Genomic DNA, 13,417 nt, shown 5'->3' with positions numbered 1-13,417 from the left:
GTTAGCTCACATGTTTGAAATACAGAGTACATTTTTGGAGGTAAAGAGTTTATGGAAAGCCAGTATGGTTCCTAGATTAAACTGCCCAAAGAAGGGCAAACAAGCTGGATTTTCTGGTTTTCTCCAGGCTCTACAGAGACATAATCTTCACCAGAGCAGGAGGTGATTTGCCAAAAATCCTTTCTGTGCTGGTGGCAAAATATCTGTGGTCGTGCTGCTCCCTGCACCACGGCGCGAGCCTTACCTTTCACTCCCAGGGGGAAGAACGCTCGTTTGTTCATAGTTCTCCTGACCTCACTTACTTCCACCCCAGCAGATGCAATTTAATCCTGGGAGAAATGAAGGGTGAACAGAAATGGGGAAATCAAAACAGTGGTTGATGACAAGTTGACGCATAAGGTTTTCAACTTAGATTCTGTGCTTTTTTGAGTTCTTGTGTCGGTTTTTTCTTTTTTCTTTTTGAGGTTATTACTGATGATAATGGGTTTCCCTATCCCAATTTCTGTTATGTTGCCTACTGAGTTTTGGGTCCTGGGGATGGGAGTTGAACAAAGGATGGTCTTAATAACTAATAGCCTTCAGTGACCCTCTCACCAGTATTACTTTTGGGTCCTTATTTATTCTTGGCCAGGCAAACTTGTTAAAATGCACCTGGAAAAGGTGTAAAGTTAAAGTAAAGAGGAAAAGAGAAAGGCCTGAGGGTAAAATGCATGGGCTTCAGTGTCAGGTAAACACCAGAAAAGCTGGGTTGCTGGGCTTATCTTGTTGACCCTAAAGGGCAACCACTGCGTTATTAGGCCTGAAATTTAGGGGTTCTTTGTTACCACAGCATAACCTAACTCACCCTGACCGATGTGACCACCACTGTCATAGAAGAGGAGGATTCATGGAACCTGGGAGCAGCCAGCTTGTGTGTATACATGTGTGTATGTGTGTTGGCATCAAATATATATATGTGTAGATATGAATCATGCTGCCTCAATGGCAGTGGTGGTCAAACTTGGCTGCACATTAGAATCACCAGGGGATCTTTTTTTTTTTTTTTTTTTTAATATATCTTTATTGATTTCAGAGAGAGGAAGGAAGAGGGAGAGAGATAGAAACATCAATGATGAGAGAGTCATTGATCGGCTGCCTCCTGCACGCCCCCCACTGGGGATTGAGCCCAAAACCCTGGCATGTGCCCTGACGGGGATCGAACCTCGATCTCCTCGATCATAGGTCGATGCTCCACCTCTGAGCCACTCCGGCCGGACCACCAGGGGATCTTTTAAAATTCCAAAGCTAGGACTAGACACTAGGTGAATAAATGCACCAACTCAAGGGGTAGGACACAAATGCTAGTAGTTTTTAAGCTCTCCAGGTGACTCCAGTGTGCAGACAAGTTCAGGAGCCACTGATCTATGAGAATTAGAATGGCGTCATCATCATTATTTGAAGAGGAGTAGGGATAATGGTAATGACATTGGTCCTAGCCATCACTATCAGTTACTGATGGCTACCTATATGCCAGGCAGTATCCTGGGTGTTTCACAAACATCCTAATATCTCATCTGCACTGCAGCCCTGACAGACAGCTCTCTAGGTGGTTGGAGAAGGAGAAGAGAGGCCATGTCTTTTAACCTACAGAGTTGCTTAATCCAGATTGTCAGGTAAAGTCCAGAAAGAAGGAGCTGCTGGACTCATGTTGCTGACCCCAGAGTGACCACTGTGGTCATCATTGGGGCTGAGACTTCGGGGTTGTTTGTTACCACAGTGTAACCTGGCCCATTCTGACGGATGCAGCCATCCTTTCAATAACCACAGTAGATTCAGGAGTCAATATGCAAAAGCACATTTTGCAAAGTTATAAATGGAGGGTGAGTTTATTTTGGCCTGTGGCTTGGAAAGAGAAATGAGTGTAGAAAACCAGGCTATTAATCTTGGGTTGGTTGATTCATCCATCAGAATCACTCTATGTGTTTCAAGGAGTCAGGGTAAATCAATTAATAAAACAGTACCTTGTGTTTCTGTAGGGCTTTTCTCAACTGGGTACGCAGTGCTATACAAACCTCATATCATTGCCAGCCTTTTGCACACATCCTGGAAGGACCGACAGGTGCGAGTCGGGCTGTGTGTTACCATAAGTTAAAAACTGGAACTAAGTTATGTTGAAGTGCTTATCCAGTGTCCACAGAGATTCCTGACTGGAGTGTTGGTGGGTAGGTTAGAGTTTGGCCCAAGGTATGAGAGTGTTGGCAAGGAGCAGACAGACCAGCATGGGCAAAGGCACAACAGCAGGAAATAGTATTTACAGGAACTCTGTAACTAGTTTAGTATTGCTACCAAGAAAGAAACCATGATTGGGAAGGCCCATGAAACTTGCATTCCCACTTGCTTCCTTTGGCACACATGTCTTCTAATTTTTTTTTTCAACTTTGGTAGAGATTTGTGTGTAATGAAGGGCCAGATAAGCAGGATGCCGTAATCGACCTTTCCCCTGAAAGATCACACCAGACTTGATACTAAATATTGCATACTGAATACCAGGAGAGATTTTTTACAAGACTCTGTTGGTGCCTTGATGATCTAGACTAACCTTTGGAAATGAACTCAGTAGTTTTCTGACAGTGTAGACAGGAACCACTGAGACCTGCTCTTGGGACCCAGAGTCCAGGCCTGGGGATTGTGCTCCTGCGAGCCCCTCTGGGCCCCTCTTGTGTCCTTCACTTTCTTAAGTGTAAAATGTTGGATTAAAGGTGAATTCCGAGGTTCCTTTCACATTTAAAATGAGATGATTCATTCAGAAACTCATTAATGCAAGTGGCCTATTTAATAAAAATGCTACATAAATGCTGAAATGGACACCATGGACATTTTCTCCAGGTCTGTGGGTTCAGACAAGACCAGAGCTTGAGCAAGGTAGCATTCTCCCCTCTACCTTCCTCTGTGCATAAAGCTGAGTAAATCTTTCTCATTAAACCTGTGTTATAACATATGAGACCTCAGCACCAGGATTTTAGAGAGGACGCTGGCTAAACCAGTTAAGCTTCTTAACTTGGACTATATTGGTTCTCTTGGAAATATTTTTTTTTTAAACCTTACGCAGTATCTTTTCTTCTATAGCCCCCATACTCAGAACTCTTTCCATATGCTTAGCTCATGTTTGACATTCCCACTGTTCTGCGTAAAGCTCTGTATTTCAACTATTGGGTCACATAGCCAGTGACCTAAGCATTTTGGCTACTTCCGGGAGGACTGAAATCTCACCTTCTTGCCTGCTTATCTGATTCTCTGGTTCCAGGTCTGGGGCCACGTTGGGGCTTCAGAGTAGGGATAAGGCCCTAGGCTGGGGTTAACTCAAGCTGGACCAATGCCATCTCTTTGACCAGCTGCAACTGTTGAGTGCAGGCCTTTTGCCAGGCACTGTGCCAGGCTCTGTGCTAGCCCTGGGGATACATGGTGACAAAACAGCATGGCCTCTGCCCCCATGGAACTCATAGTGCTTAAGGAAATACAGAAATTACCATATCATTACAAATAGGTCTGTGCTCTAACCATGTAGCTGGGGTCCTGAGACCTCTCACAGCAGGGGTCAAAGCTCCCTCCTTCAGGTGAGGCCTGTGCCTGGCATGCAGGTGTCCATTTTTTTGTTTGTTTTTTTTGTTAATGCTCACCTGAGGATATTTTTTCCATTGATTTTTAGAGAGAGTGGAAGGGAGGAAGGGAGTGAGAGGAGACAGAGAGAGAGAGAGAGACAGAGAGAGAGAGAGAAACATCGATGTAAGAGAGACACATGGATTGGTTGCCTCCCACACGTGCCCTGACTGGGCTGGGGATGAACCTGCAACCCAGATATGTGCCCTTGACCAGGAATTGAACCTGGGACCCTTTGGTGCCTGGGCCAGCGCTCTACCCACTGATCCACACTGGCCAGGGCATACAGGCGTCTTTTGTTCTGACGGATTGATGCCCACCCTCCTTGATCTGAAGTGGGGTGGGCAGGTGGGCACAGACGGCCAGCGCCCTGGGCCACTGAGCAGTCCTGTTGGAGTGGGGTCTGCTGTTCCACCTGCTTCACCAGGGGCGTGTGGGGAGGCCCTTCCTAGGAGGGGTGTGACTGTCACTGCTGAAAATGTGAAGGGGGTGGGTAGCCCTTTATGGGACTGAACCACACGGTGGGCTGAAAGCGTTTGTGGAAAGGGCAGCGCATCCTGAGTGTGCCCTCTTGGGTTTTTCTGCAGCCAGCTCCTCTCTCAGGCAGTGGGCTTTGGGCCGCAGACTGCTTCGGACATAGGTAAACCCCTGGACCTCTTGGGGAAAAACTTTGCCTCAGGGCAGGGTTGGGAGGGAAAAGTGAAAGCATGCAGAATGTCTTCTTTTTCTCTTTTTTACCATTAAAATCTTGGCAAGAAAACACACTCTTTATTTTGGTCGCCTGTATCAGCGCAGATTCCCAAATTGAACTCCTTGGCATCGTCCTGCCTTCGACATACTTCAGCTTTTCCGGCTGCAAACAATTTTGCTCCTCTCTCTCTCTTTTCTTTTTTTGCTTTTCTTTTGGGACTCTAATAACTCCAGGTGGTGAATGGGCGGTGGGGAGTACAGTTCTGTAGAAAATACAGCTTGAAAGCAATACAAACACCGAGGAAAAAATGGGAAGCTTGTCAAGGGGGAAGTGCTTTATCAAAACGCTTTACTGTTATTGACATGGAAGAAACCTCCCTCTGGCTTGACGCTGGGAGATTTGTTAAATACTTCATGGTCTAGCAGCCCAGCGCAGTGTTACACAGCCTGGAACAGTGAGGTCGCGGAAGTACCTTTATTAAGGAAGGTGATTAAGGTAGATGGTGAGATGAAACACAGCAGAGTACAGTTCAGCATATGAACCAGTTTTATAGAAATATATGCATTACTTTTGTATAGTTAGAAACATACAAAAATCATTTGGTAGGAGATCCATGTGGCGTGGGAAGTTGGATTGTGAGGGTCTATACTTTCTTTTGTTTATCTGTATCTTCAATTTTTCCCCACAGTCAATATGTATTGTTCATATAATTGGGTGAAAAATGATATGGGGGGGCCAGGAACCTCTCTTTTTTACGAAATCATTCCATGTAATTATTGAGGGTCTCCTAGGAGTTGAGCAGGCACCATGATAGGTGTTGGAATGGACAAGATAGTCCTGGCCTCTGCCTTCTCAAGCTGCTGTTTTAGTGAGAGGCTTTTTTAGGGAAGACATTTTTAAGCTAAAAAATAAAAATAATTACAGGTTGTGATAAGTGCTATGAAGGGAAAAAACAAAAACCAGTGACATACTAGGGTGTGACTCAAGGGAGGTGGGGGGATCTGATGTCAGGAAGGGTGATGGGGAGGAAGGTTCCCTTTCAGGAGGCAACCCTTGAGCCTGGAGGCGGAGAAACAGCCTCGTGCAGAGGCCCCACAGCGTAGTGGAGGCGCCGGGAAGGGCCAGCAGGTGCCAGGCTGCGTGAGCATGTTTCCTTCCTGCGGGCCACTCAGAGGGCTGGGGAAGTGTGAGCTGCCCACCCTGAGAAATGTGGAAATGTGACGGAAGCTCCTAGGTAGATCTTGTAACTCTGGGGAAATATGGCCATCAGGGCCCTTGATGGCTCCTGAGAGGTTGGTTAATGTTTTGCTAAACAACGGAAGTGTGTTAGGTGCGAACTGTTTACTCTGTGTGTACTTTGGCTCTTTTTCAGTAGCAGCTCTGATGCCATCTTTCAGTTCCGGGCACCAAGGCCTCCTTCCCCTGTCCCCTTCTGCACGCATTCAACTCACCCACTGAATGCTCATCTGTAAGATGTGACAATGGAGTCTTAGCCCTTAACGTTGAACTCTTAGCTGTGGCAAAAATTTTGGGGAAGGTAACTTTCTCGTCATGGATTCAATATTCATTCATTCTGTGAAGAGGAGGAGGGAATTAATTGACAGAAGTCCCTAAATGTTAGATTGAGGACTGATACTGGGTACAGAAGCAACCAAAACTATATTCTAGGCGCTTAAACATATTAAATAGTGTATTTGAGTTAACAATGGCAGCAACTACTCAGAGTTTTCTCTAAGGGCAATTGGGCAGTACAAGTTAAGAACCATAACAATGTTCAGATCCTTTGACCTAGAAGTTACAATCCAGGGAATTTATGTTGAGGTCATCAAGGGGGAGAAACCAAGAAAACAACGTCTATAAATAACAGCAGTGATATGATCAATAATGGCATAGTGCTTTGAGGTTTTGAAAGTATTTTCCTACACAGTTTTATGAGAGCTTTGCAACATTCCTGTGAAGTAGGTTCTTATGCCCATTTCACAGATGGGAAGTCGAAGGTGAGAGAGATCAAGGGAGTGGCCCTGGTTCACTCTGGCAGATTCAGGATCTGAACTCAAGCACATGGATTGTTGCCCAGTGGGTTTGCTCAGAAACGCAAGGAAATGGTGGGAGTCAAGGGAGCATAGGGAAGGCACCAAAACTGAAAATGATGATTGGACTTAATGTATGCTTAGTTCTGTCCCAAGTATTTTACAAGTCTTATCTAAGTTAATCCTTACAATGAATTTGTGGGAAAATTGAGGCTCTGCAAGGTTGGATAGCTTGTGTGTGTTGAACAGGTTTCAAACCCTGGCCAGGCTAAATCCAGAGCTTTGAGGTAGTTTTAGCTATTTTCTGTTGCCCTTTGCTTCAGAAGAATGCGTTGCTGAAGAGTGAATAAGTGAACAAATGGATTAGAGGGGTTAGGACTTGACAACTAGCTTCCACAGAGAATAAGACATCAGGATTCCCATGGTGGTTTTTTTCCAAGACTCTGCAGTTTCTACATGCAATAGAGTTGCCCAAGAGTTGCTGACTTGCTGGCCCTTGAGGCTACACTTTTCCATCACCCTTCACCTAAAAGCTCTCTTTCCTCCCTCAACTCATTCATTGCAAAATGCCTAGAGCTGAATAAGTCCAGGGTAAGTCAGGCATGTAGGGTGTGGACCTTCAGCAACTGATGGAAACTGAGTTATTTCAACATGATGAAATATTCTGTAGGCATTAAAATGACAAATGTGACTGTAGAAACATGAAAAAAATATTGGGAAATAATAGTTGCACATATCTGAAGATTCCAAGTGAAGCAATGTGCATACACGTGGATAAAGGTTGGAAGAGAAGGGATGAAAGCTGTGTAAAGGTCTTGGGACTGGATGGTGTCACCATCCAGTTAGTCTGCTAAGCCAGGAACTTTGGGGTTGTGCCCCACAGCTCCTGCTGCTTCTTCCCCCAGATTCAACAAATCACAAACTCCTGTAGATTCTGCATCAGTAAGTATCTTAATTCTGGTGCCCATTCTTCCTCTCCACTGCCAGTTCCCTAGACCAGACTCTTGGTATCTCCCTCCTGGACCCCACAACACCGGGCCTCTGTTCTCTCTCCCACCATAGTCCAAATTGGACACTGTGCTCAGAGTGATCTTGATATAAAACCCATCTGATAATGTCACCTTGCTTAGAAGCTTCTACTTGTTGCCATCAGGAGACAAGTTCAAAATCCTTAGCTGGTGTAGAGGAGGTCCTTTACAATCTCACTACCCTGGTCTTACCCCCAGCATGCCATGAACTCCCCTTCCTCTGTCCTTGTGCCTTTGCTTCTCAGCCCTTCTCTCATCTATTCAAGATGAAGCTCATCCTCTCTGAAGTCTTCATAGCTGTCCCAGGGAGAGTTGGTTCCTCTACCCTCCAAATTACAGTGAGTCATGCTGTGTTGTAATTGTGAGGTTACAGCTCTTCGAACCAAATTCTGAGCCCCTTCAGGGCAGGGACTATGTCTTACTGTCTTCCATCCTAGACCCTCAGCATGGTACTTAGGACACAGCAGAGGAGCACAAATGTGTGTTGACTGAATGACTTAATGGTTGAGTGAAACAACTGATTCTTTATAATGTTTTGAAGTTGATTTTTGTAATAAAAATTTCAAAGAAAACAGCATTTAAAGAAAGCATCAGGATCTTCTGAAATTTACAAAAGAAAACAGAGTCCAGTTAGTGTAAATGGAGAAACTAACTGTGGAGTTGACAGGTTGGGTTTGAATTTTGGATCTGTCTCCTACCAAGTCTTGGCTTCCTCATTATAAAATGGACATGATAATAGTACCATATAGGGTGGTTGTAAAGAGCAAAAGAAAATGCAAGCCAAGGGCTTAGTACAGTGCCTGGCTCATTGTGAGGACTCCAAAGGATGCCCGCAAACCACAGTGATTAAATAATCACTGAGCGCCTAGTGGTCTTATACAAACATCCTTTTTTGCATCTTCTGCTTGTTTTCTCAACATATAACTTTGAAAGCTTTGACCTCAGCTGAAATGTGATTACATTCATGCAGAATGGTGAAGAAAGGACCTAGGGAGAAGAAATTCAGCATTTCTCATAGGGGTCTTGTTTTCTGTTGCTCTTTCAGGACATTTAACATGAGGTAGTGTTAGAACTTCCTCATGGGTTCTTGCACAGGCCAGGAATGCATGTAGGGCTAAGGGGGAAGGTGCCTTTGACAGGGACTCCTCATAGGACTCATCCTACTTTACCATTGTTACTCATCAATGGACTGTTTTCTTCGCTAGACTGTAAGTTCCCCTAAAGACCCGCGTCATGTTTATATTGCTCCCAGAGATAAGATTAGGACCAATGAATGAAAGTTGTTGTGCATCCAGTGTCTTCTCAGTGTAATGGAAGAGGTTCCTAACAGTTAGAGGAGGCTGAAAATTGCAGTAATGAACTCCCCATAATTATAGACATCTGAGCTAAGCTGGATGTTGATGTGCTGAGGATACTACGAGAGAGATTTCTTTTGGTGGGAGATTGGATTAGAGGTGTTACTCAGAGATCATGGGACTGGGCAGGTGTGTGAACTCTTCCTCTGGTTCAAATTGAGGACAGTGGGTCTGTATAAACCAGGGTTATTTAACAGTTTCAGTGTGTCAGACAAATGGACCAAAGTCCTCAGATTGTGAAGACTGTTATATTGCAGCACCAGTGTTTGCAATATAAATATCAGCTCCCTCAGTTTAATTGAAATTGATGAAGATTATAATATAGTATAGAACTCCCAAATCATCCTAAAATATGATATCCTAAAATATTAGGGTAAATGTCTGAGGCCTAGGACTCTTGAGTGTGTGCCTTGAAAAAGCCACCTAATGTCTCCATGACTCTCAACACATTTCTGTGTAAATATGGCCAATACCATTTGGTCTCCATGTATCTCAAGAGGAAGACAAAAGACTAAAGCCTAAATAAGGTAAAAGCAGCCCTTTTGTATATGGTGCAAGGAGTGATTTCTTGGCTACATATGGTAAGGTCCAGATAGTTCCTGGGAGCCTATTTGATTGAAACAGGGTCCATAATCAGGGTTTTATAGACAGGCTTGCTGGATCCATAAATTCCCTGAAATCGTATGCAAATTTGTGTGCATATGTGCATTTTCCTGGGGAGAAAAGACCATACTTTTATGGGATTTTCATAGGGCTCTTGACCCCAAAACATTTAGAGCCATTTATCTCCATAGTAATGATCAGCTCAGCAGTCAAACTGAAAATACCCCCAGGAAAGGTAACATTGTAATCATTTACACTTTAGTGTTAATGAAAAAATCTGAGTGTTTCGTAACAGCATTAGGACGAGCTAGCTAAGTGGGATGTTCCGGTTTTGCATGTAAGGAGGGAGCATTTACGGTCCTGAGCGTGAAAGGGGAATTAGGGGAGAATGAAGAGGCTGCGCCCGCTGCCACATCCAAGTTCTCTATCAGACATTTTTGCAGGACTCCAGAACAAAGTCTCATTTATCTGAAAGAGCTGTGCGTGGCACGGCGCAAGTCTCAAGTGGCGCCTGTTTCTGTTCGCAGCCTGATCATGTAACACCTCCCAAGGGCGTCTCCGCGATAGCATCGCGGCGATAACGGTGCAGCTCTCCGCCGGGAGCCCGCCGAGCGCCTCTGCCCGGCCCGGGGGAGGGAGCGAGGCTCAGCACCGGGCGGCGGGGGACGGCGTGCCCACCCCCCAGCCATTCCACACTTGGGGGTGCGGGGGGGGGTTGGGCGCGCACGCTTCATTGGGTTCAACTCAGAGAGTCCTGGGCTGCGAGTCCCCAGTTTCAGTTCTTGCCGTTTCCGAGCTCGGTGGCCTGAGGCTGGTCACCGTCACCGCTGAACCTCACTTTTCCATCAGTCAAACGAAAAGGCTGCGAGACCCAGACCCACCCGGACGCGGTCTCCGCGCGAAGGTGCTGCTCCTTTAAGGAGGGCGGGTGCTTAGAGGAGGCGGCCGCGCCCCCGTCCTCTCCTCCCCGCGCGCGCCGACCACCTGTCTCCGGCCTCGCCCCGCCCCCTCGGGGGGGGGCGGGGGAGAAGGGGGCGGGGACGGATTTACCTTACGGGGCGGGCTCGCGGCGCATGCGCACGGCCGGACAGGTCCGCGGCGCCCTCACTTCCTGGCATTCCCCCCTCCCCCTCCTCGCCGTTACCCTGTACATCCGGGTCACTTGCCCTCCCCGCTCAGAGCCGCCGTCGCCGCCGCCGCCTGGCTCGTCGCGCCTCCGCCACTGGGGCAGGTGCGGAGGGGCTCCCGGTCCGGCCGCCGCCGCTGCCCCGCTCCGGGCCCGGGGCTCCCCCTAGCGCCGCTGAGGAGTCGCCGCCGCGGCTGGAGGAGGGCGGACGAGCGGGGCTGAGAGCCCGGAGGCTCGAGCGCAGGGTGAGTGGTTCATCTTGACCATTTCCCCGCTCCCCTCACACCCCTCGCTCGCCGGCGCCTCGACCCCATTTTGGCGGAGAGGCGGGTGCGGAGGCGCCCGCGGCGGCGGTGGCGGCGCCGCCGGGCTCCCTCGTCACCCCGCGTGGTGGGCCCGCCCTGGCGCCCACCCCCAGCGCTGCGGCTGCACCTCCCTGGGCGCCCCCGCGCGCCCCGGCGCCCCCCGCGCTCATTCATTCGGGTCTGCCATTCCGCCCCTTCCCCTCGCAGCTCCGTGCGCGTGCTCGCCGCCCCTCCCGCCCCCGGATCCCGCCGCCCCTGAGGTCTGGGTCCCCGGCCCGCCCCGCTCCCCACCCGCGTCCACTTCGCCTCCGCCCGCAGCCCCCACCGCCCCTTCCTCCGCGCGCCGCCGCTCCGTCCTCGCGCCCTCCCTCTCCGAGCTCGTCCCCGGGTCCACACCCCCTTCCTCAGGCTCCGCGCCGCGCCCGGCCGCCGGTCCCCGCGTGGAAGTTGGCGTCTCTGTGGGCCACCTCGTCCTCCCACCTGTGCGGCGAGACCTCCCCACTTACGTGCAGCGTCCACCTCGGAGTTCCCAGCGTTGAAAGTCCAGATCCTCAGTCCCAGGGTGTGGTCTTAGTGTGTTTCCAAAGCACACAGTTTCTACTATAATTACCCAAATCTATGGCTGTCAAGCTGTAGTGGAAGTGGCCACTGCGGCGCGCGCGCTTGTGTGTGTGTGTGTGTGTGTCCGTGTCCCTTACGGCGGTTCTGGGCCATACCGAATATCCCGCCCCCCTTTTTTTCCTGGAGGAGCATCTACGATGGATTAATTTTCTCTGAATGTAAAATTTGGCGGTCGATTGTTACTCTCTCTGCTGCTCCTCCACAGCCCCCCTCGCTCCGTTCCCTGCCCGACCCGCAACATTACCTGTTAATACTGTTGGCTGGAGAGACTTTCTCCTCTGTCAACAACAGTTCCCGAGTGTCCCTTGGCGTGCGGAATACTGATGAAATGCCTGGATTCTTGCAGTGCCAAAAAGTGCCATTCTGGATGAGACAGATTTTTGAAATTTGTTTACAATGTTTTTCCACTCCTGTAAATGTATCGAGTTGGCTATCTTTTTACTCCTTAATCTTTATGTGGAAAATGTATGGCAGTCCAATTTGTGTTCTTAGAGTCTTGCAGCTTGGCAGACTGACATCGCAGAGGAGGGTTGTCTATAGTTCACTTGGAATTTCAATCACTTGGGTGTTTGGGGAATTACTGCAAATCACTTTAGACTAATGTACCGCAAGAAAAATGCACTGATCCTTTTAATTCTTTAATTGCATTTAATAATAGAAACAGAAACTTTGCATCTAGCACAACTTGATAATTTGGGTGTATTTGAAAACCTGTTTGTAAAGTGTTGCAGTTAACTAAAACTGCCTGGTGGACATTCATAAAATGAGATGATAGCACTCTGTTGTTGTTGTTTTTTATCTGACATTCTTAGTACATAATAACGAACTCCAAGGAAGGTTCTTGGTCCTGAAGTACATCTACTTTATCAGTATGATACAAGTGCTAGCAATATGTCTTTTAGGGAGCTAGGGGTTAAGAAGACACTTGGCTGTTTGTCCCGTTTAGGTTTTGGATGACCACTGTAGCAGTAAGGTTTCTTAACTCATAGTCAAGATTGCATTGCTTTGTTAGACCAGATTTGCTAGCTAATGTGTATTTTTTAAATTCCTTAAAACTTCCTTATGTAGCTGCCTCAAAGGAAACTCTTGTTTTTGTAAAATGTAGGATATAGAGCATGAACTCTAGATTATTTGATAATTGGATAGGGGCTAGATTTTTTTCCTTCTAAAAAAGTGGTTGGTCAAAGGGAGGCACGTTGAGTAAATAGATTCTCAGCAAAAATGTAATTTCAGACACTGAGTTAACACTTGAGTGAAGGCAGTTTATTTCTGATAGATTACTGGTGACATTGAACATAATCAAACTTAAAATTCATTTCTCTGAATTCCCCCCAAAATTGATTAAAAAATTATATGTTAAGTAGTGTTACTCATAAGATTATTGTGCTCATTTGAAATAGTCATTTACCTTTACTTAGTAAGTAATTGACTGAGGACTCTAGAGGGATATTTATTCCATTTTACTCTTAGTCTCCTTGGGGAGAATACTGGACTGCCACTTATATGATGTTACTTAACTCATTAAGTATTGATACACTCAACTGCTGGAGCCTATAATTTGCTCTTTCACTGTTTAAGGAAAACTAAGTTATAATATTTGTAAACATTAATAATGTTAGTTATATTATGCCCACTATTATTTTTGGTCTCCATTTCTGTTACTACACCAGAGTTTAGTACAGTGCCTGCCTATTGCACAGTAGATACTTAAATACTTTGAATAATTGAATGAATGGCAAGGTCAGAGTGTTTTCCACTATACCATCATTTTGTAATTATGTGGCAAAAGATTTGGAGAAAGATGTTGATTGCTCTCGGCTGCAGTTTTCTCAAGTAGCTTGTATATTTTGTGGACTGCTATATCTGATTAAACTGCTTTGAGACCTTTCAGGAGAAAGTACAATAGACGTCATTTTGTGTTATGCTTTAGTTCATTAAATAGATTTTTTTACTTAGAATGGGTATTTGGTACATGGATCTTGTCAGCATTCATTGACAGTAGTTAATTCAGATAATTTCTTG

At 46.7% G+C, this 13,417-nt stretch overlaps 1 protein-coding gene across 3 annotated transcripts in view; it reads left to right on the top strand.

Moving 5' to 3' along the window:
- The window catches only part of CYRIB (CYFIP related Rac1 interactor B), an 86,815-nt gene that overhangs the window by 9,618 nt on the left and 63,780 nt on the right, over positions 1 to 13,417 (top strand). The window contains exon 1 of one of the 3 annotated variants that reach the window (XM_087825489.1): positions 10,694 to 10,714. The exons of the other annotated variants lie outside the window; for them this stretch is intronic. The gene's annotated coding sequence lies outside the window, so the exon portion shown is untranslated. Of the gene's footprint in view, positions 1 to 10,693; positions 10,715 to 13,417 lie in introns of those variants that run through there. 3 annotated transcript variants of the gene reach the window in all.

The sequence above is a fragment of the Miniopterus natalensis genome, chromosome 16, assembly GCF_054644295.1.
Source record: "Miniopterus natalensis isolate mMinNat1 chromosome 16, mMinNat1.hap1, whole genome shotgun sequence".
NCBI classification, from domain to species: Eukaryota; Metazoa; Chordata; class Mammalia; order Chiroptera; family Miniopteridae; genus Miniopterus; species Miniopterus natalensis.
This window is presented reverse-complemented; position numbering and strand designations above follow the sequence as displayed.